The sequence below is a fragment of the Lathamus discolor genome, chromosome 4, assembly GCF_037157495.1.
Source record: "Lathamus discolor isolate bLatDis1 chromosome 4, bLatDis1.hap1, whole genome shotgun sequence".
In the NCBI taxonomy this organism is placed as follows: domain Eukaryota; kingdom Metazoa; phylum Chordata; class Aves; order Psittaciformes; family Psittacidae; genus Lathamus; species Lathamus discolor.
Genome location: NC_088887.1, coordinates 82,720,778 through 82,743,746, shown reverse-complemented (window position 1 = coordinate 82,743,746; position 22,969 = coordinate 82,720,778).

Below are 22,969 nucleotides of genomic sequence, written 5' to 3'. Positions count from 1 at the left end.
GCTTTTATAGCTCTGAGGCTGCACTTATATATGCCCTCTGTGACTTACCATCTTTGCTTCCACAGATGATTCCTTTTTATTGTTACTGTGTCAGCATGGGTCCAATGCTATTTGATATGAATTGCTCTGTAATAGTCTGGAACCCTCCTCCTCTAACTTCAGTTTTAGCTTGTTCCACTATTTCCATGCTTAATTTTAAGGTCACGTCCCCAGTGTCATGGAACAAAAGCAGCAGATTCCATGTGGAGCAGTATGCACTCTATTGGATATAAACACAGGGCAAGGAAAGGAGAATAGGTGCAGAGGCAGCAAAAGGAAATAGTGGTATAAATCCTGCTAAAATATATTATGGAAATGCCAGTAAAAAACTGAAAATTTCAACAAGATAAAATGATACTATCAGGAAGGGTTATTATCCTCCTAAGAATGGTAATCCCTTTTTGTACTCACATGCATCACCAATATATTGTTGGCAAAGAGATGTATGTGGGGTGGAAAAATACATAAGCACTTGGGTCAAAATTGGCAGGGCACAACAGAAAGAGCATATGTGTCATTGTACCCTCCAAAATGTGCACTGAGAACCCAGCACCTAGAAAGAGGCAACAGAGTTTTACAGCCTGCCTGTGTAGGTCATCTGAATAGTGACACATCCACTGTAAAACTGACGGTGGGTGAAATCAGGAGATTCTATAGGATTTTGAAATAGAAGCAGAGCTACAGTAGGTGAGGGCTGAGATGGGATGGTTGCAGTGAAGGACTCTATTAACAGGGAAGATGGAAAGAGGTCAAACAACATTAGCATATCAGGGCATAACTAATATGTGTCTCTAGTATACAAAATTACATTCATTGAATCAAAAGGAAATAGACCTCAATGAATTTAGCAAAGTCATGATATTCATAATTTGTTTCAAAGACATATTTGCGCGGAGGGTAGAGAATAGAGGGGAAGAATTTATTCATTGCTGATAAGTTTTTGGAGAACCTTGGATAGGGCTCCTAGGCTGGACAACAAAAACAATACAAAATTATTTAGAAATAATTCTACGGTGCAATACCATACAGCAATACACAGCAAAAAAAGCATTAGCAAAAATTGTAGTGATGATAACTCGCAGGGATCTTTCAGATGTCAATAGCATCAGGCCAAATTAGAGGGGTTTTTTCAGTATGACTCATGAAATTCGGTGTTGAATCCCAATCAGTGCCAGAAAGAGTGTTTTTCTTAAAGCCTCCTATCCTGTACAGAACTTTTAAACCATAATACTATTAACCTGGAAGAAGAATGATTTTACTTCATTAAGTAACTTCATTCTTATAAATAAAGCAACAGTTTTTTGCATTCAAGTTGGTTAAAAATTCACTGGTGTGTGTGAAAACCTCAGTCTCATCCTCTCACTTTATATTTTCTGTCAGAGTACATTGTATGTTACCAAAATATCTGAGTCCCTATTTTTCTTCACTTTTCTATAATCACCCAAATTTATGTATATTTTCTTCTGTGGGGTCATAATGGTGGCACACCGTGTCCTTTTGTGTTAACATTGGTGGCTACCCAAGATGAAGGCGATGAAACGACCAGCACTGATTGCAGCAGAATGTGAAAAACTAAATCTCTGTATGAGTTCCTACTAAAGAGAGATACAGGAACAGAAACTTTTCAGTTTCTACATTATCTAATATATGCTAAAAGCAATCTAAAAAATCTTCCAAATATGTCATTATAAGTTTTCAAGTTTTAGTCAGTGATGGACTTACCTAGTCCTCATTGAAGGCTGTCTCCTGTAGAAAACCTTTTTAATTTTTATCATTCTTTAGTCACTTTTAAACCCCTTTTGAAAAAGGAGATTAGATACTTGTCTTTTACACCAACTTCCTTCCCAGAAACTTCCAGCAAACAAAATAGTTTGCGAATTGAACAAGAAAGAATTTTTCATCCTGATGATTAAAAAACAGATCATTCCATTCTTTAAAAGAATAAAAGCTAAACTGGAGTTCTTAATGGAAGCAGTTCATAATCTTAATTAGCAAGTTCTGAAATAAGTTCTAGATAATTATTTTTTCATCTGTTAGAATGTCAGAGCATTTTATTCAGGGTTTATGAGAAGTCTGGTAACACTAGTATGTAACCCTCCTCAAAGCAAAAGTGATTTTATTTTAAAGGTTGGCATGAATGTCATAATTACATACAGTATTTGTATGAGAAAACAAAGCAGATCAAAGAGGGTGACAGAGAAGAGACAAACAGCCACAGCAACAGATTTCATGCTCAGAAAAGGAGCCAAAATAAATTATATTTGATCTCTGTTAACACTGTTATAATTTCACAGGAATAATCTCTGGATCTTGTGTACTACTTCTAATCCTCCTCAGGTACTGGGCTGTCTGTAAAAGTCACTTCTTCTGTCTGATGCTAGTTTTTTTCTGTTTTGCTGCTGCAGTGCTGAACATGTAGCAGGCAAAAGCACTCGATCTCTCTGTTGATAATTTTAGTCGTATCTAAGTTGGCAGGACATGAGTGAACTAGAACAGATGAATAGAAAACTGGGTGTGACTGGACATAATTGAGTATGGAATTTTCCACATCACCAAGCAGAGAACAAAGAAAAGTAGCCAAAAGCTGACTATATCCCAATGCTACAAATACTGACATTTTGAGAAGAGATCTGCTCAGGATTACATTATTGTATTACTACATTTTCTCCCTGTATTTTCCGATCAAGCCCATTAGAAGAGGCTGCTTGACTGTTAGGGGTTTTTTTCAACTTATTTATGGAAAGATATTTTTACAGGCTAACCCAGTTAAGCTTGACAGCTTGTTTACAATAGGACCCAGAAGACACATTACTCCGCGCACAACAATATAAATATACATTTGAGATGCACACTTACGTTCATAACATTTGTTAAACATTTCAAGTGCACACTAATCAGTTATCCACAATGATCTAATTCTCTATTTAAATATTATGAAGGTGGAGAGATTGTTTAGCTTGCTGAGATTGACGTTATTGTAATTATCATGTGGTTTAGGAAAATTGTATGGCATACCTACTTTCTTTAAAAGTAATAATGTAAGAGGTTTAAACTTCATCAGAAAGTCAGAACAGTGTTTTACCTCTGTTTGCATGATATTTTCAATTTGGACATCCAGCCTGCCTCAAACTGAAATTAAGTTAGGTTATTGGCCTTTTCCTTGACTGAGCCTATATCTATCTTATTAATTGGTGTGGACAAAAAAAGAATGAATTTAGAGATCAAAATAGTTCTTGCTGAGAACTTGAAATCCACTTCTTGCTCACTCTGGGTGAAGTGGTTACTTTTGACCTGCTCCAGCTTGGCAGTGGGATGTGGAAACCCAGGAGCAATGCAAGAGCTCCTCTGGTTTTCTTCCATCCAGAAGAAATATGGTGTGTGCACTGCATCTTTGAGATACAGATCCAACCACTAGGAGACCACTCCAAAAGAGCTCCCCTGAGTCTGCCAAAACGGCTGACAGATACCAGGTCTCAGAGCAATTAATGCCATTTTTCAGTAAAATTATCCTCCCAAGTCCGAAAAATTGTTAGTGAAGACAAATAAAGACTCAGACAGGCTCCTCTCCATCTGGAATCTCAGTAGAGATCTGAGAGTAGGCTTTTGCGTTTCCTTATACCAAATCAAGTTCTTTAAAAAACCCAACTACAGATATTAATATCTGGTTCTAAATTACTCCATTGAAAGACTGCACTGTGTTGTCACAGGTGAACTATTAATCTGCTGCCATACTCAGTGTGTTAACACTAGAAGTACTGACAAACACACTCAATAGCAGCTTCAGAATACATTACTCCTTGATCTTTTTTATCACTACATTATAACACAGCAGTAACGGAAAAATCTCAGTTTGTTCTGAAACTAAAAAAGAACTGTCCATTGCCAGAGCACAGAACTGTGCTAGAAGTTCACTTTTTCTTCATCTATGCAGCGTGAAAATTGTGAAACAGTTTTTCAAAGTCCTGTGGCAAAACCTGAAAGGAAATGACCTAAAGTGTAGGATGGTGAGCATTTACATATAACTTTAAAACTTACCCCTAACCTCCAAAAATTATGGTTGCATTATAGATGATAGGTCGAAATGAGCTGCTGCCTAGTCCTCTTTATATTTCCTAATGAAACCTCAGTTCCCACTCCTCTTCAGAAGACAGTTTTCTCCCCAGAAAATTGAACAGTGATTCTGCTATTTGTATTACTGCTTAGTTCTCTTTTTCCTCAGGGATGACTGATGTCATCATACAAATTAAGTAGAAGAATGCTAAGGGATAGCTGGTTTGTGTCAAGTGCACAGTGCACAGGACATAGCTTCAGCTGTTTTGTCACAGTTTTCAGTCTTAAGTCTGGAATTAAACTATCTTGGCAAAAATATGTCAAATAATGGATTTGCGTGCTACTTACCTGAGTATTCATGGAAAAGGAATTTTAGAGTAGTACAGCTTTGAAATTCAGAGTTTTACATACTTTTCCTGTCAGGGAATGAAAAAAGCCAAACCCACAACCATGCACTTTAAGCTGAATCACAATGAATTCAGGCTTTGATTTAAAAAATGGCACCCAGGTGCAGAATCATCTGGATTGACATATACATGGAGTATCTCTAAGTACTCCTGAGCTGCACAACACTGAGCAGGGGCTCCAGAGCGGCTCCCACATCTCCACAAGATCCTACAGCTCCATGCTTCCAGCTTCTTAACATCCTCAAGTAGTAGAATTAAGTCTTTCACAAAGACAGGGATGGATAGCAGGGTGAGAGCTCCACGCTGACACAGCTCAAGCTTTCTCTCCTAAAACTGTGCCTATTCAGCAAAAGCAGAGCTATCCCTGAAAAGCACTGCACTGTGTAGTAAACATGTACCACAAGCCACCAGATTTGCACAGGACAGTGCATATGCTTTTGTTAGCCACAGGTTTGGTTGACTCAGGATGCAAAGAAACCTTGGTTATCTTGTATTAACAGAACACTCTTGGTGATCAGTTCACAGTATTTTAAAAGTTCATTAAAAAAATCACTGAATAATTAAGGAAATACTGATCTCTTTGTGGCTATTTCATGAACAGAAAGAAAGGTTAAATTCATGGGATAAATTATTCATTGTGAGTTATTCACTCAGCTTTAATAGTTTGTAATTCTATAAAGAGCTTTGCTTAAGAAATGCACTATATAAATCAATCAATAGCACTAATAATATGCAGGAAGGATTTTCTCCTTTGTGATCTGCTTTTCAATAAATTGTACCCCCTTGACACTTCAACTACCGTCATATGACCATTCTTCTCTCCTCCACCGCCCCAGTCTGCCTATCACTGGGCCACAGCTGTGACATTCAGACACCAGGCCTCCTTCTCCCTTGCACCAGCTTAACCCATTGCAATTAAAGGTCCATGAGTGTTTGTTTGTACCTTTAGTCTCTTCTTTATATATCTATTTTGTTAATAATTCAAGCAAATACAGTTACATGCACACTCATGCATGCGTGTTTCTTACAACGCAGTTGCTTAGTTGCATCATCAGTGTATTGGAAATTGAACAGCATGGCACAGGCTTCATGCTATGAAATGCGAACATCAACTACCTTCTCTGCAGCCATATGCTAGAGATGTTGAAACACCCCTCATGTAAATCCTAGAGCTTTCAAATACTTACATCATGCCTCCAGTGGTTTGGCAAATGATACTTGGAGGGGATACAGCTATATCTGAGTAAAGCTACAGCAACACACACTTCAGGGGATGGCAGCTACTTCAGAAAGTGTGCTGGTGTTCTGCATGCTTGTGCAGCCAGTGCTGATGTATATGTTGTCACAACCCTGGACACCCTGAGTCATGTCCATCCTATCTAGATTAAAGCTAGTGTAAATACGTACACATGCACCAAATCATAGCTCGATCATACCCTTGGCCACAAACAGATTTATTCCTTTGGGCAGCAGCCTATCTACTTCTTCTCTCCCATTCATCCAGCACTTGTTAATTCACAGGGGCCTGACACTACAGCTCTTAAATTGGATGTCAAAACTGCCATTAACTCATGTGGGCAGAAGTCCAGCCCTTTTTACTTTCTATTAGAGTTCAATCCCCTTCAGAAACAGATCCTTTATATTTTTCACCTCCTAGTACCTTCCAGTGCAATGCTCCTAGTACCTTCCAGATGCCTCCTTCTTGGTAGCCAGTCCCTTCTTTCCATACAGAGGTTGTCCAAAGGCAACAGGACCGAGAAACGTGTAGCCTCTGAGGAGTGTTTGACTACATTTGCAAGAGTCTCGCTCATAAAGTAATGTGAGCTGCTGTATAAGATTAGCACTCCTGCAGTTCTACTCAGATGGTAGCACTGAATGGGGTGAACTTCTTGCTCAAGCTGGAATGCAATGTTAATAATTTTGTGTTCTGCTACCAGTCCTTCTCATACATTCTTTTGGTCTGACCAGTGCAACCAGATGCTCAATGTGATCCTAAATTTAGCTACATGGGAATGTTTCTTCCTCTGTTTCATACACATATTGCTACTATGTTGACATGTTTTTCCAGTTAATTGCTTTTCTCCTTAACTGGCTAATTTAGAACTTACTTGTCCTGAGTGGGATCAAGATGTTAATGCTTCAATAAAAACCCTCAAAAATTATGAATACTAATATAATTTAGGTTCTTTAAAGTGCAATTATATTGAACTGGAAATCTCACAAGTTTGGATTCTCTTTAAATATTCATTTGTCTATTAGTCAATTGACTATGACCCAAAAAAATTTCCTTTCTGGATATATTTCAGCCCTAGTATTTCTGATTCTGAACAGACTCAGAAAGTACAAAGACAAGTGAAAGTGTGTAACTAATTCTTTCTATTACAGTTTGGACTCTTTTTTTTTTTTTTACTGTGTGTAGTTTGACTTGTATCCAATATCTCACATGAAAACCTTTAAGTATTTTCTATGGTGCCTCTAACAAATCTCCTGCACAGCTAAATATATCTTGCTTTTCCAGGCTTATTGGCTAGTAATTATTCTTTTGTAGACTAATGCTCTCAAACTGTGTGATTTTCAGTGGATTGTACTCTCATTTTATGAGCATCCACTGAGAAACTTCTCAGTTCAACCTGTGGAAGTATACCCTGCACACTGCATAATGTTCAAGCTCTCAAGAAATGTTAGCCACCTCCATTTGAACACCCAAACTGCTAGACGAGCGATGGAAATAGAAAAAGAAGAAATGAGGGTTAGAAGGGCGCAGAAGAAATAAGGGTTAGAGTCACTTGTTGACCTGTGAAGATACAGAAAATCTAAAGGAACTGCTGAAATAATGAGAACTGCCTATCCCGTGCAATAAATGAGGAAAGTATCGTGAGGCAAAAGACAGGTTGTGGATCATATTATTGAAGACTGTACCATAATGTGTCTCCACCAGAGGGACAGATTTCACATTACTTATGCATATTGTGTTAATTATGTTTCTCTTTGAAGTTCTTCAGTCTTAATACTGTTCTTTGCCTATAAAATGTTAAATGTTAATTAAATTAAATGTTAATATTAATTTTATTATTTTTTAGGAGATGCTCATTGTGTTTAGGTCTTTAACGAAGAAATTACTAAATTGATCAATTTTCAGTCTATCTCAGCAACCTGCCAAACAGGCAGGTAGAAACAACACCATAGTTTTTTAAAAGTATATACAGAAAGATTAGTCAGAGAGATGCATTGCTAGTCAGGGAACAAATCTGACCCCAGAGAGCTTGAGTTTAACCTTTTAAGCATTCCTCCTACTGAAATTTTTGAACACTACCATGGAAAGCAGTTCCCTGTGTATTTGTACTTTTCCTGTATTATATATAGTTTTAATACCCCACAAAATAAAAGTGCTGAACCATGCCTGGTATTTTATTGTGCTCCTAAACTATTATGAGTTAAGTATGACAGATGCCCTTCTTTTCAAACTACAGAAGGTTTTTTTTCCCAGCTCAATCACAGAGCGTTTCCATTAAAAGCTGAAGACCCCATCTCTAACCCTGGTAATACCTGCTCCACATGATTAATTATTTTACACATTCTGTAGTCCATTAGGGAAGTGCCTGATGGCCTCAGGACACAGATATCTGGCCTTTATATGCATTATTTTGCCAACCTTTTTCTTCTCTGTCTTTTTTCAGTGAAATAAAAAGCAGAATATTGCTTTGTTTTTTCATTGCCATGTTTGTTTCATTTCTTTCTAATTAAGATTTTTCATAAAAGTCATTAACATATACTTTCAATAATTTATTTTTGTAAAAATTCAAGTATCTTTTTCAAAGGTAAATATCTTACCAAATATCAGGTCATTCTAGAAAAATATATATGATCAATAAAATTTGTAGAAATATATGTACCTCATGTTAGAAGACTAGATCAAATATTAGTTTCAGTAATGACAGTGTAGAAGATAGAAAAAAGGTGTAGATATTTAGATCAATAGCAGCATAATAGAGAACAGCATTGTGCTTCGAGGCTGTGCTGCTGATGTTCAGTGGTCTGCTGTCTTCTACTTGAGTAGTCCTAGTGGGGAAAAGAGGAGGAACCTGAATTTTATCTGTTGTAATAATATCTAATTCTGGCCTGCAAAATATACTTTCTTCTCATCTTGCCTTTCAGATACAAAATAATAAGCTTTTAGATAAGGGAACCTCTGGGTAAATTCTGTGCTGCCACATTCCAAAACTGGAGAAAACAAATACAACCCTGATTCCAATGAAAAACCCTGCCAAAAATCCCTATACTTTCAAATTAATCCAGACTGCACCCAACACTCACTTTAAGATAGTAATGACACAACATTATACTTAGCTTGTTTTCTTGCATCAGAACACTATATACCTTTCCTTCAACATTCTGAAAATTGGACCACTGTTTAAATTAGTTGGGCTTTCTTCATGATACCAGAAAACACTAAAATATATCTTATATACTGATTTATTGGTGTTTTGATTTTAAGATTTTACTATTCTTTTTTCCATCTGTTTTAAAGCACTCATCCATCTCAATAATTGTAGCAGACAGTGAATTTAAAAAATAAAAATGGTTATTCTGATATTAACTCAAAAATACCTTAAAAAAAAAAGAAAAAAGCAAACTTAAATTTAAACCTGCAAGTTTCAGACAATATAAGATTTCTTTTTTGAGCTTTATATCTAAATTATACTTGTCAGAGGTCAGGATCATTTCATTCCCAGTTGTAGATTGTAAGAGCTGAGGCAAATACAATGCACAAGAGGACTGTGTATGAAGATGCTACTCGTAACACAAAGTTATATTGACTATACATGCCATTTTGGACCCCCATCTAGGTGTCTAAATTTAGCTGGAATGAACAGAGCTGTCAGTCACATTACTTAATTTTCTTAATGTTATTTTACACAAGCTGATTTGAGGAAATCCCGTTTAGCAGAGATGGAGACCCTGCCCACTGGAAAATCCTTGTAACCCAGAGTTAAAATTCTTCACGTAAGTGCTTTCTAGTCTTGCCTCTACTGAACATCTTCAAAGAAATTTCTTGTGCTGTATGTAATAAGTCAAGAGCATGACTTATTACTGACCTCCACCATCATTAAAAAAAAAAAAATCAGCTTCAGTCTCACAACTTCATCCTCTGACATTCTAAATTATTCTCTACAGCCAGATTCCTAATGTTTTGACCAGTTTGTTTTAAAGGGAGATTTATCTAGGTTAAGTCTAAGCATCTATTATATAGACTTCAATATCTGAGTCACCTTTGATTCTCCTTAAAGGTAGTGAAGAGAGGATGAGAAATACACACTTTTAGAGAGAGATTCATCTGCCTTATTCCAGAGATCTACATTAGGATGAGATACATCACAGTCTGTAGGTAAGAGTATCTCTTCAGAGTTTGCTCTGGGAATTTAAGAGCTACTTTAAATGCAGACATAATAGACAACTACATTTGGCCAGCAAAAAAACACAAGAGTTGAGCAATCCTTTTGGGAATTCTGGATGAAGCTACAAAAAACCTCTGTCTTGGGATTTACTCTTATCAAAACTTAATTTTTCTGGGTTTTTATCTACCACAAAAAAATAGAAACAAAAAAAAGAAAAATAGTCTAAAGACAATTTTGACATTTATTCCACCAAACTGGAATTAAACCAAATGCACTGACTTTCCTCGCAGAATTAAAGTTCTTTAATAATAACATCTGATCCATCACATTTTTTCTCTAAACAATGTAGAATTTTAACATAATATTAAAAATACTTGAATAGGGCATATAATTAAAACTTCTGCCTTCAAAATCAAAGAAAGATGTTGAAAGTTTAAGCACTCTATAGACAGATAGGAAAAGCCTCACGCTCACAGGCGCTTGCTCTCATGGGTGACTTCAACCACCCTGACATCTGTTGGAACGATGGTACGGCCCGGCACAAGCAATCCGGGAGGTTCCTCGACTGTGTGGAAGACAACTTCCTTTTGCAAGTAATAGAGGAGCTGACAAGGAGAGGTGCCATGCTTGACCTTGTGCTCACCAACAGGGAAGGGCTCGTTGGAAATGTGATGCTCCAGGGCAGCCTTGGATGCAGCGATCATGAGATGGTCGAATTCGAGATCCTCAGGACAGTGAGAAGAGCGTGCAGCAAGCTCACTGCCCTGGACTTCAAAAGAGCAGACTTTGGCCTCTTCGGGAACCTGCTTAGTAAGGTTCCATGGGATATAGCCCTGGAGGGCAGGGGGGCCCAAGAGTCTTGGTTGATATGCAAGGATCACCTGCTACAAGCTCAGGAGTGCTGCTTCCCAACTAGAAGGAAGTGCAGCAGGAGGTCAGGAGACCTCCATGGACGGATAAGGAGCTGCTGAGGAAAATTAAAGGGAAAAAAGAAACTTATAAAAGGTGGAAGCAAGGACAGGCGGCCTGGGTAGAGTACAGGGATGTTGTCTGGGAAGCTAGGGACCAGGTTAGGAAAGCTAGGGCCCAGTTAGAATTAAACTTGGCTAGGGATGTTAAGAATAACAGGAAGGGATTCTACAGGTACATAGCAAACAAAAAACAGACTAGGGACAACATAGGCCCCCTGAGGAAGCTCTCGGGAGAACTGGCTACACAGGATTTGGAGAAGGTCTGAGGTTCTGAATGACTTCTTTGCCTCGGTCTTCACTGGCAAAGGCTCTGACCGCACCACTCAAGTCTTGGAAGGCAGACATAGGGACTGTGAGAATGAAGACCTTGGGCCCACTGTAGGAGAGGATCTGGTTCAAGACCATCTTAAAAATCTGAATGTGCACAAGTCCATGGGACCTGATGGAATCCATCCTCAGGTCCTGAAGGAGCTGGCAAACGAAGTTGCTAAGCCACAGGCCATCATATTTGAAAAATCATGGCAGTCAAGTGAAGTTCCCGACGACTGGAAAAAGGGAAATATAACCCCCATTTTCAAGAGGGGGAAAATAGAAGAGCCATAAAAAGGACATGGAACTGTTAGAACAAGTCCAGAGGAGGGCCACAAGAATGATCAGGGGACTGGAGCATCTCACATATGAAGACAGGCTGAGAAGTTGGGGCTGTTCAGCCTGGAGAAGAGAAGGCTGTGTGGAGACCTCATAGCAGCCTTCCAGTGTCTGAAGGGGGCTTATACTGATGCTGGGGAGGGACTCTTCATCAGGGACTATAGTGATGGGACAAGGGGTAATGGGTTCAAACTTAAACAGGGTAAGTTTAGATTGGATATAAGGTGGAAATTCTTTCCTGTTAGGGTGGTGAGGCACTGGAATCGGTTGCCCAGGGAGGTTGTGAGTGCTCCATCCCTGCCAGTGTTTAAGGCCAGGTCAGATGAAGCCTTGGCTGAGATGGTTTAGTGTGAAGTGTCCCTGCCCATGGCAGGGTGGTTGGAACTAGATGATCTTGAGGTCCTTTCCAACCCTAACTATTCTATGATTCTATATATAATTCATTGCATCTTGATTCAGAAATCTTGAGGTAGACATCTAAAATAGGTCAGATGTATCACACCCTTGGCATGCGGAGTCCTCTCCACAGGGTAGAGCTGACAAGTTTCCATTCAGAAATGTGTGAGACAATTGTGTGAGACAATTGTGTGAGACAAACCCAGCTCCCCAGTGTCTACAGCTTCTGACCCAGACCATGCCCTCAAATTTGGCCTTGCCAACTGCTTCTGGACTGCTCAGGACAGGGCAGATAGCATGAGAGTCTTTCCCAGCCTGTGCTTGCGGCTCTCTGGACTCTTAGTATCAAAGCTGCTCATCAGAAGTATTGGTTGTTGATGCTGGTGGCTCAGAGCAGGGAGTATTTGAAGGTCCCATGACAGGGATGAGGGGAGAAGCAACAACCACAGGAAAGCCTGCTTACTCTCACAGTTGTCCTCTCTAATTTTCTTTGAGGGCAAACTTCTCTTTGCTTCCTACTCTCTATCCTTTCTCCTCTACTCTTTTTATTCCTGCCTTCTCTATCACATTAAATCAATGCCACAGAATGCTTCTTAACTGCATGCAAATGAGGGCGCAGAACTTGCACTCAGCTACATAACAGCAATAGATGCTATTCAAGTGTCTTTCCTGCTTAGGTTAAGTTGTTGATCCCCAGATACAGAGATACAGCGTGCTCTGGGAAGGCAAACAACATGTCAGCCAAAAAAAAAAAAAGAAGGGAAACATTTAAAAAGGAAAGGCTTTTTTTTTTTTTTCTGCAGTCTGTGTTTTTTTTACCGTCTGTAGCTATTACTGACTGCAGCATGAGCTGTGTACATGACACACCTCTGAAAACTGAGCCAGTACAGTTTTAGTTCCCATTCTAGAGCAGGCCTAGAAGCAAATATCTTCCTGACTACCTCAGAGACACTCCTGGCTCTTTATTATAGCGTGTTGATATTATATCTGGATCTGTTCATTAATACATATTAAAGACATATTTAGTCTTAGTTATAGCAGATGTGGTATTGCAAATGAGCTGCCATTCCACCCTAGCTTCTCTTCCCTATCTGAACACCTACAATACATTTTCATTTCGACAAGATTTTCACTTTAATTTGACTTTTCAGATATCTGCTAGGTATTAGTTTTTTCCTTTCTGTTTCTTTTTCCAGGTGTATAAGTGATTAGTTTATACAGATTTCAGGGGGATTTTTTTTTCTTTTTTAGATCATAGACCGATGAGGAATATATAGCTAATTTAAAATGCTTCACAGTTTTACACTGAAAGATGCTCCATAAAAGCATGACACTACAAGTTACATCAAACAAGCAAACATTTGTTATGGGGACAGTAAAATTTACTTTTCACAAAAGGAGCCTACAGTAATAATGCATTCAATTCTATTTCCCAGAATGCTTCTTAAGTATGTTAATAAAGTCTTTATTGTGTCTGCTTATAAAAGTCGCCACCATTTCCCATTAGAAAGTCTCTGTTTATTCATCAAACATTTACTGACAGTGACTGCTGGGAGCAGGCTCAGATTTCCACTCCATTACACGTTTGTGGCATAAAACACATTAATTATAGATATATTACAATATTCAACTCATTGAGGAAAAATTAGATGATCAAGGCTCATTTTCCTTGACAATAACCAAGTTAATGAAAATACTAATTACCTGATGATGAAGTGGAGCCTTCAGGATTGAACGCTTAGCATCTGTAGAAGAGCTCTGTGAATCTAGCACAGAATATTAAAGCCAGAAGCACTGGAAGTCTAAAGGGTGGTTCGTGAGGTCATCATGTGCCCTTTAATCACAGGACAGAGAGTAGTTAGTTCATAACATAAACTTTTATATGCAGCTTTGATGGATGTCATGAAAAGTCACAAAAGCATAGTATTCGTTTAAAACTAATTATTTTTGTAAACTGATTTTTTTTATTAGTAGATGCATTGTCTAGCTCAATTTTTTAAAGGAACTGTGGAACTTAGCGATAATGAATTCCTGTATACAGAGTCATGAGAAGAATCAAAATGAAGAAGAATAAGGGACAGTCACAAGACTACCTTCATTTTCCCTGATTTCAAAAATTCATAAACAAAACTAACCGCATATGAAGTTAAAGCATTTCAAATTCAGGAAACTTCTCCTTAATTATTTATTTATTTTTCTTACAACCACTTTTTTTTGTGCTTTCATAATTCTTTTTACCATTTCCAATTTAGACTGCATATTGGAATCACTAAGTCAATGATGTCATCCTTTGGCTTCTTTCCAAGGTCAATTTTATTTCTCATCTGCTTTTGACACTTTACCAATATATCTGTGTAACCAATTTGGGCATAGGAAGTTCCCTTCACTCTGCACTGTTTAGGCTGTCTGTTAAAGACAGAAGTGTCATTTATGTTTATTCAGTTTAGTTCATTTTTTTCCAAACAACTTTTTAGAAAATTACATATTGCTAAATGGGATTTTCTTGAACTGCTAAATAGTAAATAATAACAAAATATTCCAACTTATGTTTCTTTTCTGAAGATAGTAACCATCGTGTTTAATTAACAAATTCACTTTTTAAATTTTCTGTAGGTATCATCACTCTATGACCTCATAAAATAATATGACTGTTTCTAACTTCCCCAGAATCCTGTTATGTCAAGGAGGAAAATATCTTTAATATGATTTATTCTACTGGCACCTATTTTTTTAATATGCTGTTCTTCTTGTGAAAACGTAAAACTGCATGAAGCTGACAACCTCCTTCATAGGAGCAGGTAAAAAAGGTTCATGGAAATACTATGCGGGTCTCAAGTTCACTTTCATCTTCAAGCACCTTACATTTAGATTTGCAACATGCGGTTTACATCCTTGGTGTGGACCATTACTACAGCTTTGTAGCTAGTTGTTGTCTGTAGTACCATACTAAAGCAGTCACCTGATACCACTTCCCCTGTAACAGGAAAATCTCTCTCTAGCAATAATCCAACAACTTTCCAGAGCACTTCAAACAGTCAGTTATGAAATAATTTTGAATAAATTTCTTTAAAATGTTCCACTGCTCCTGTTCTTGTAATATGTTTTTGTATCACTTCCGCTGCCAGAAATCACTGGCAATGGACTTATACTGAATGAATAGAATGACATTTTAACTTAGTAAAACACAGAAAGACACACAGCTCAAACTTCTCTTGTTATTGATGTTTAGCATGTCTTGAAATTATATTGAAGCTTATATTTTATATCCCCGAGTTTTTACTGAAATGAGATTCAAACAGCATGAGTACTATGGTCACTTTGAAAACACCCAGAGAAAAAAAGAAGCCGAAAATGTTTCCACTGTCTAGGTAGCAGATGAGATTCAGCAGAAGCTTTGCTTAGAATTGTTATCTAACATCAGTTGTATTTATTTTGCTGACTAGCTAAACCCACCTCATACACTAAAGAGGGCCAAGGAGAATATTCAGACTGAAAACATGAAAACTGTACTTCTTACATTAGCACTCTCTACCATCTTCTCTTCCACAAACATCTGCCGGATTTTTTCTTTTTACACTTCCCGGTCTTACAGTTCCACAAGTCAATTAGGAACATTTAAAATGGCTGCTTTACTTCAGACATGCTACCCACCTATTTTGCCTCTGACAGTTGCCAGCAGTGACTGCTCAGGTAAACAGAAGCAAGGATGCACTTCCATGAGCTTCCTCTCTCAGCTTTCAGAATTCTACAGGGTGAATGCTGTTCTTCATCTGACACTTCTCAGCACAGTTTCTATTTTGTTTTCTCTAACTCAGATATGCCACAAAAATGGAAACTAAGCCTATCATCGAATCTACTTTTGCAATCTAAAATTTATGAGCCTCATATTATTCAAAATAGTTTCATAGCAAACTTGCAGGCTAAAATCACAAATGGAGTACAACATCAACATTGCAGTTGTAACCTCCATCAATCTTACTGCTTATTCAGCATATGGGAAGAAACAGTACAGTACCGAAAAACATGTGCCATGTGCATGAGAGCAGCAGGCCACCTAAGTCATTGAGTAAGAAACGCCATGGCAAAGGAAATGACTTTAAGCTTATATGTTAAGTGCATATATTCAGACCAGAAGGAAAACATACATCAGGATGGATTTGATGATCTTAAAGGTCTTTTCCAACCTAAGCAGTTCTATGATTCTATGATTATATCCATATGGCATCTATAATTCTGAAGCCATCTCCAAATATAGGTTTCTAGTTAGGTTTTTTTCATTCTGAAGGAAACAGGAGAGGTGTTAACTCTTTTTACAGTATATAAGGTAATCCTTAATTGGGAAATAGGATATGAGGATCCAGGCCTTTCCCACGGGATTTAAATGCCATAAACATATGGGAGAAGTATTGGCCAGATAATAGAGGCAAAACAGATTGAGGAGTATATGAAACTTGTTGAGGTTCAAGTATGAGATAGATGTGCTGTATGTACAGTATTATCAAGACTTAAGTGGTTCTTCCCACCTCCTCTGTACAAATGTAGACAACATATGTTACACATACATTGCTCAGTATAGCTGCTCCTACAAATCATCTCATCCCTTAGGCTACATGGTATAGACTGGTTTGCATCCATTCTGCTAATGAATAAGGCCAACTGCCCACCTTCACAGTGCAAGATATTAAGTCCTGCAGCTGCCTGGGCTCCATGTGCTGCCTTTGTGACCCTTGAACATAATAATTATGCCTTTGGGTTGTTGTTATTTTTTTTTATTTCAGACTGTCCAAAACAGTATGTTTCAGCCCAGCAAGGTGATGTTTTCGTAGCATAATGTGGAAGTGTCTGTCACATACTTCATGTAGGGTTTTTGTTACCTGAGGATGCAGAGCGCTTTGCGTGGTGTTGGAAGACTGCGTAGGAACAGAGGAAACCAAATCTGCATATAGTCTTTTCTATATTGTCAACCAAAGTCAGCCATCTCCAGTATGCCTTTTAGGGTTTGTTTCATCAAGGCCTAATTGGTCACTCTGAAAGAAATGTCAGGAGCAAACTGAGATGGCACTCACTTGCTTGACAGCATAGGAAGCATTTCAAAATTGCTGAGATTGCTCCTTCCATATTCTCTTTCTGCTTTGACCTGTTCTCATTTTGTTTTCAAGTCCTTCTGCCATAGATCAAAGAGCACCTCTTCAACACCTCTGTGCTCTGACAACAGTGCAAATCGGAATTGTGAATAGCCAAGCATCTAGTCCCTTACTTAGCTCCTTTACTCAGGGCCATGCCTACATATTTTATTACATAGTTACTATTATTTTTTCATTCTTTCACATTCAATTAATTTTTCCAATGTTTGCAATTCTCTATAAATATTGCTGTAGCTTTATTCATGTGTTACTGTTCACAGAGGAACGTCTCCTGAGAAGAATCATATACTGAGACAAAAACTCTTCATCTGCACAAAGAAGAAATATTAAGTTGCGTTGTATGCAATAGCAAGGTTTGATACAGAAAATGCAGGCACATTTTGTGCACATGTGTGCACTGGGTTTGTGATGCAGAAAGCCTTCATACCAGTCCCATAAGCTAAATGTTGGAACTGGTGTTCCCGCACTTAGTAATGTGCCAGTAATTATTGGGACAATACCTAGAGCTTCATCTTTGCTAAAGATCCATCCTCATTGTGCTAATGTGGATCCAGTTGATCAACATAAAGACTTCAGTAGAATTTAACAGGGAAAAAAAAAAAGATTTCTATTGTGTGAAATTGCGTTAAATCTTTTCAAAAGAAGTTTTGCAAAGCAGTTCCCACTAGTTTAATAGCCTCTGTAAAACTGACCATATTTTCCTTGGTTCAATAGTCAGAATTCTCATTACAGCAATAAGAATTTTAGTAATCCCCTGCCACTGGGTCAAGTCAGTATGATGTGAAATTTCTGCCTCCATTTCAGGAGGAAAAAGTTTAAGCAGGATTGAAAAACAGCATTAAAATTATGGGTAAAGTTAAAAACAGAGATATTTTTGTGTTTGTATGTTAAATATAGATTTTAGAAGCGGTTTGTCACAGGGATGCCATAGGATATCATGACACACGATTACATTTCTGACAAAGAAATAAGAAAAAAAGGCAGCTTCAAGCAACATGAAGAGGGAACTGGCAGCCACACTTTGCTGATATGGAGTACCATTTTCTATCCCAGCAGAAAACATTGGTTTAGATATGGTTCAGCATCAGCCACTATTACAATTTGCGGTTTCACATGCACCAAATTAGTGCAAAATTGAACCTTTGCAACTTAAGTTTGAAACGCACTCTACCTTTACAAGGCATATTAATTTCTCATGTTTCTCATGTTTTACCAGTCTCAGCTGACTGTCTCAAGTCCTGCCAGTGAAGAGATTTAGACGAGTGCCCTGGGCCATGCTCAGTCTTACCTGTGGTGGTTCTCCACAGTTCCACTTCAACTAGTGGTCACAGGTTTCCTTCTCAAACCTTGACAGAATCAGTGCCTCAGAAACACTCCCTGATCTGGAAATGTGAGCACAGCCATATGGTTTAAGTTATGCTAGACACCTTAGCATGGGAGTCAGTTACCTGAACATACACATCTGGTACTATTTGAAATAACTTGCACTCTCTCTTCTACTCTCAACCTGCAGTTCCAGGAAGGCATAAGTTTTCTTCAGGTCCTATATCCCATCTGGCAATCCTATGGAGCTGAGCCACATACCCTTTAACATCTCTGATGGCACTAAAGACTTTTGTTTTTAAAACTGTCTGAAATTTCTGACTAGCATGTAAAATTAAATTAAAAGATTCCCACCCATGGTGTACAGTCCCCCCACTGCTCATTGTGCATTTCTAGCCAGACTTTTATATGTATTTAGGTGTTTACATGGGAGGATGGGATTCTAGAATGTTTTTTCTAAACAGCTAAGCGGCTTAGGTGCCTATTTTCCATTGAGATCAACAGAACTTGGGCACCTAACACATTAAGTAGCTTTAAATATTTTATTTGAATCTCTCAATAATTTATATTTTTAAAATCCTACCTCTTGCAGTAAAAATGTACTGGTATTAACAGCTTAAGCCTATTCACATTTCCCAGTAAGAGACAAACTAATAGCAGAAACCATTCAGGTTTCTCCTTTTACACACCATCTTCACGTCCTTTTATATTTTAAGCCATCCCCCAAAAGCCTGAATAAAAACCCATTTAGCTTTATAGCATTCAACAGCCCATATGAATTTCAATGAAGAGTGGAAACAAATTCCATTTGTGCAAGTTCTTTGGAAGACCACTCAGCCATCAATGCTGTTATTTCTGGGTTTGGTGTATCATCTTGATTATGATTCTCTTTCCTGTAAGCATTAATTGTTACAGCAGCAGTTACCCTTCTTTCACACTTTGAGGAAAGGGGTCTGATTCATTAGAAGACATTTTTATATTTCTTACATTTCCTTTGTATATTTTTGGATTTTCACTGTGACTCTCAATCCCATGTAAATGAAAATTCACTGTGAAAAAAAAACAGTGAAATAATATTGGGAAAAAAAAAAAATATTATTCCATGAGGTGAGGGAGCAAGGAATCAGCTCCCACTACAGATTTCCAAGTGAGTGCTGAAAATGTTCAGCTTGGGATTCAATGCTGCCCATTGCCATGAGTGTTGTGTTGTCTTGATTGTTCCAAACCACAGGCATGGCACATCTTTCTGCAGTCCTTGATGAGAAATTTACCACACTCATAGCAGATTTGCAATCAGAGAATATTCTAAGGACACCAAGTCTTGAATCTTACCAGTGGAAAACCAGGGTTATCACATGACACTCAATCACCACTCTCCATGTAGTTTGTCTTGAATCAGAAACTCAGAGTAAAACTAACAAGACTCTTCAGTAATACTGACCAAAAAAAAAAAAAACCAAGCCATCCCTCCTTCACAGATCTTGAAAAATCACATCTGTGATTCATATAAAAGACATTTTCCCACTGCTAACGTATTTCTGAGAGAGACACATTTTTCTCACTAGTTTAATCTCTAACACTTTCAAAGTCTTCAGAGGCTTAGTGCCTAGCTCTAGATATTTGTTAATGTGATTTTTCTGACCTGAACATTTTTCTACAATTTTATCCCTCCAGCATGGCATGTTGCATTTAAGTTAAAAAGACTGTGGGGATACAAAGAAGGAATTATTGTGCTAGAGTCTGAAGTTAAATTTGAACGTTTACAAAGAACAAGGTGAAAAGAATCCTTTAATGTCCTAATTCATAAAGATGTTAATTTTGACAGCTAAAATATAATACAAAAGAATGAAAGGAAAGAAAGAAAATAGTCTACCTCTAAAATGCTTTCTTCTTTGCATGTAGCAGGTGCCCCAAGACACGTTATACTGCCTGCTTTAATTTGTCTTTAATATCAGATGTGTCTTATTGATTTCTTCTGTGTATGTTTTCATTCTGAATAATTCAGAGGCACAATTTTTTTCCATTATGGTCAATAGCCAGAGAAAATTCTGAAGATAATCAATTGAGCTCTGCCTGATGATTACTAGTGTTGATATCCCCCGAAGTGAGGGAGTCGAAAAGGCCAAGGATAATATGACACAACAGTCAATCAGTGCAATCAGTGGAAGTATCAACACTGGCTGTATGATGACAGCCAGATCCATGCCAAGGATCCATAATGGCTCCTAAAAGTTCAGAAGCTTGACTTCTCCTCATATGCTACAACATATGGACAATGTAAGATTAGATTCAAAAAGCCTTCCAGTCCTTACTCTTTTCTCAAACTGATAGGTTCATAAAGCAGCTGTGTGGTATGATTTACATCACACTCTATTTCTTCATTTTATTTTTTGCTGGTTTTAAACTTTCCTAATAACATATACCTTTAATGAAATGAGCAAGGTGAACATATGGCCAACAAGCACTCATAGAAACAGGTAGAAACTTATGGATTTAGACCTAATGCTGACGGATAATGTCTTTATCTTTAGCTACAGACCACATCTGACAGCCCTAGTAATTCCCGTCATATCCTTCCTCAAAATCATGGCATCTCACATTCAATTTATAGTGAAAAAATGTTATTTTTTTCAGTGCAGAAATCTAATGAAGTTGTCAATGGTAGCTGACAAACGGTAGAACTAAGCAGTGTGTAGCTACTGACTTGAGGCTTGATGCAACTTCAGCTGAAGGCAAGGCAAGAATCTGATTGACAGTAAGCACACAGATTACACACACACACATCTGTATGTATATCTATATGTATACATCTCTGCTTGAGTGGATAGCTCCAGTGGGTCTCCTAACTAAAGCTATTGCCATGCAGGTCAGTGAGTAGCAGTTATGCAGCTCACCACATCTATTACCTAAATTCATAAAATGGTGATATATGGAATTAAACACTGCACAGCTTACAACTAAATAGTTTAATGACAATCCAATATGTACAAAGTAAAGGAATAAATTGGCAGCACTAGCTCAGTTTCCCATGGATAACTTATTTATAAATCTCTCTGTGATTTATTATTAATCTCTTTATACAATAATCACTCATGCATATAAACATGGCTAAACTTAAAAATTATATTTTGATTCATGTTTCTTTACAAAAGAAATGTTTTGACTATGGAACTCAAATCATCACTACTTTAAAGGTTTTAAAGACATTAAATTGAAAAATTATGGAAAATATCTTTTGATAGTTTCATGTTTCTTTATTATTTCATTTTTCATCAAGACATCATGGAAGAAATTAGATGAAACTATTCCTCTCAGTTAAGCATATTACAGTTAATCTGAAGCAATTGTTTTAACTAGAATTTGATTAATTACAATTTACGTAATTCAGGGACCTGGTCCATGAAAAAGCCAAAATATTAAAATATTTTTTTAAATTTATCTCAAAAGTAAAGGTATTTCCTCATAAATATTAATATGCTTTCTATGTTACAAACGTGTGATATGCTCCAATTATTTTCATAAAAGTAGGTCACTATTCATTTTACTCCTATTTTCTGTATTCCCATGATCACAAAACATGTTATAATTCTTCTTCCACAGTCTTGGAAAATACAACCATAAAAGAAGTTGATGTCTAGAACCAAAACAGCAGACACAGTTGGGTTGAAGTTTTTCTATAGTAAATGACCTATTCCACTGGAGCAGTATATGAAGCAATGACCATATGCCGCAATTGATTAACATGTGAGGGAAGCTGAGGTACTTACTTAATGAATTGCAAAAGCCACTTACTATGTCTATTGTAAAGCAATAGGGATTTTTAGTATTATACAATGAGCTAAAATATGAAACAAGGAAATAATAGTAACAAAAAAAAGAAAATGTTGAGTGTTTTTTCTGTAGAAAATGTTCCTTTTAGTGTCCTTTCCAGTGAGTTGGAAGCAAATACCATTCAGAAACTGTATGCGTAAAATTAACTAAAACCAAGGCAAACCCATTCTCTGGCCTTGGCATGGCACAGCTTGCATCCAGACATCCAGCCAGGGTACCATGCTGGGGATAGGCTCATGACCCAAACCTTGCCCAGGCATTGTCAAAGATGGGAGGGTCAGCACAGGCCACGTCCACACCAAGTCTACGACCATGACTGATAGGGACTAATCAGTACTGCTCCTTAGTCTGAGCGTTGGCCCTTTTGGATGTATAAGGATAAGCCCAGCCAAGGAGAACAAAAATGTACTTCTGGCAGATCCAGGAACTGGAGAGCAAGGAAAATAAATTCAAAGAGCCTGAATGTTAATTTTTTTTAAAACATGTTTCCTGTCAGGACAAAAATACATACTTTGACTTTGAGGCCAGGATTTTTTGTTTCTTATTTAAAGTTAGACATTTTCTATAAGTTGTCAAGCCTTTCACAAGCACAAGCAATGCACCTTGACTTAAAAACTTTCCTTGCAGCATCCTTTAAGAAGCTTAATTTTTCCTCTTACCCCAATCAATTCTATATGTTTTATGAGTCATTTAGCAGACATATCAACAGCCTTTGGAGTCCTTTGGTTTGGGTTTGTTTAAGTTTGGGGGGGTTTTTTGTACTC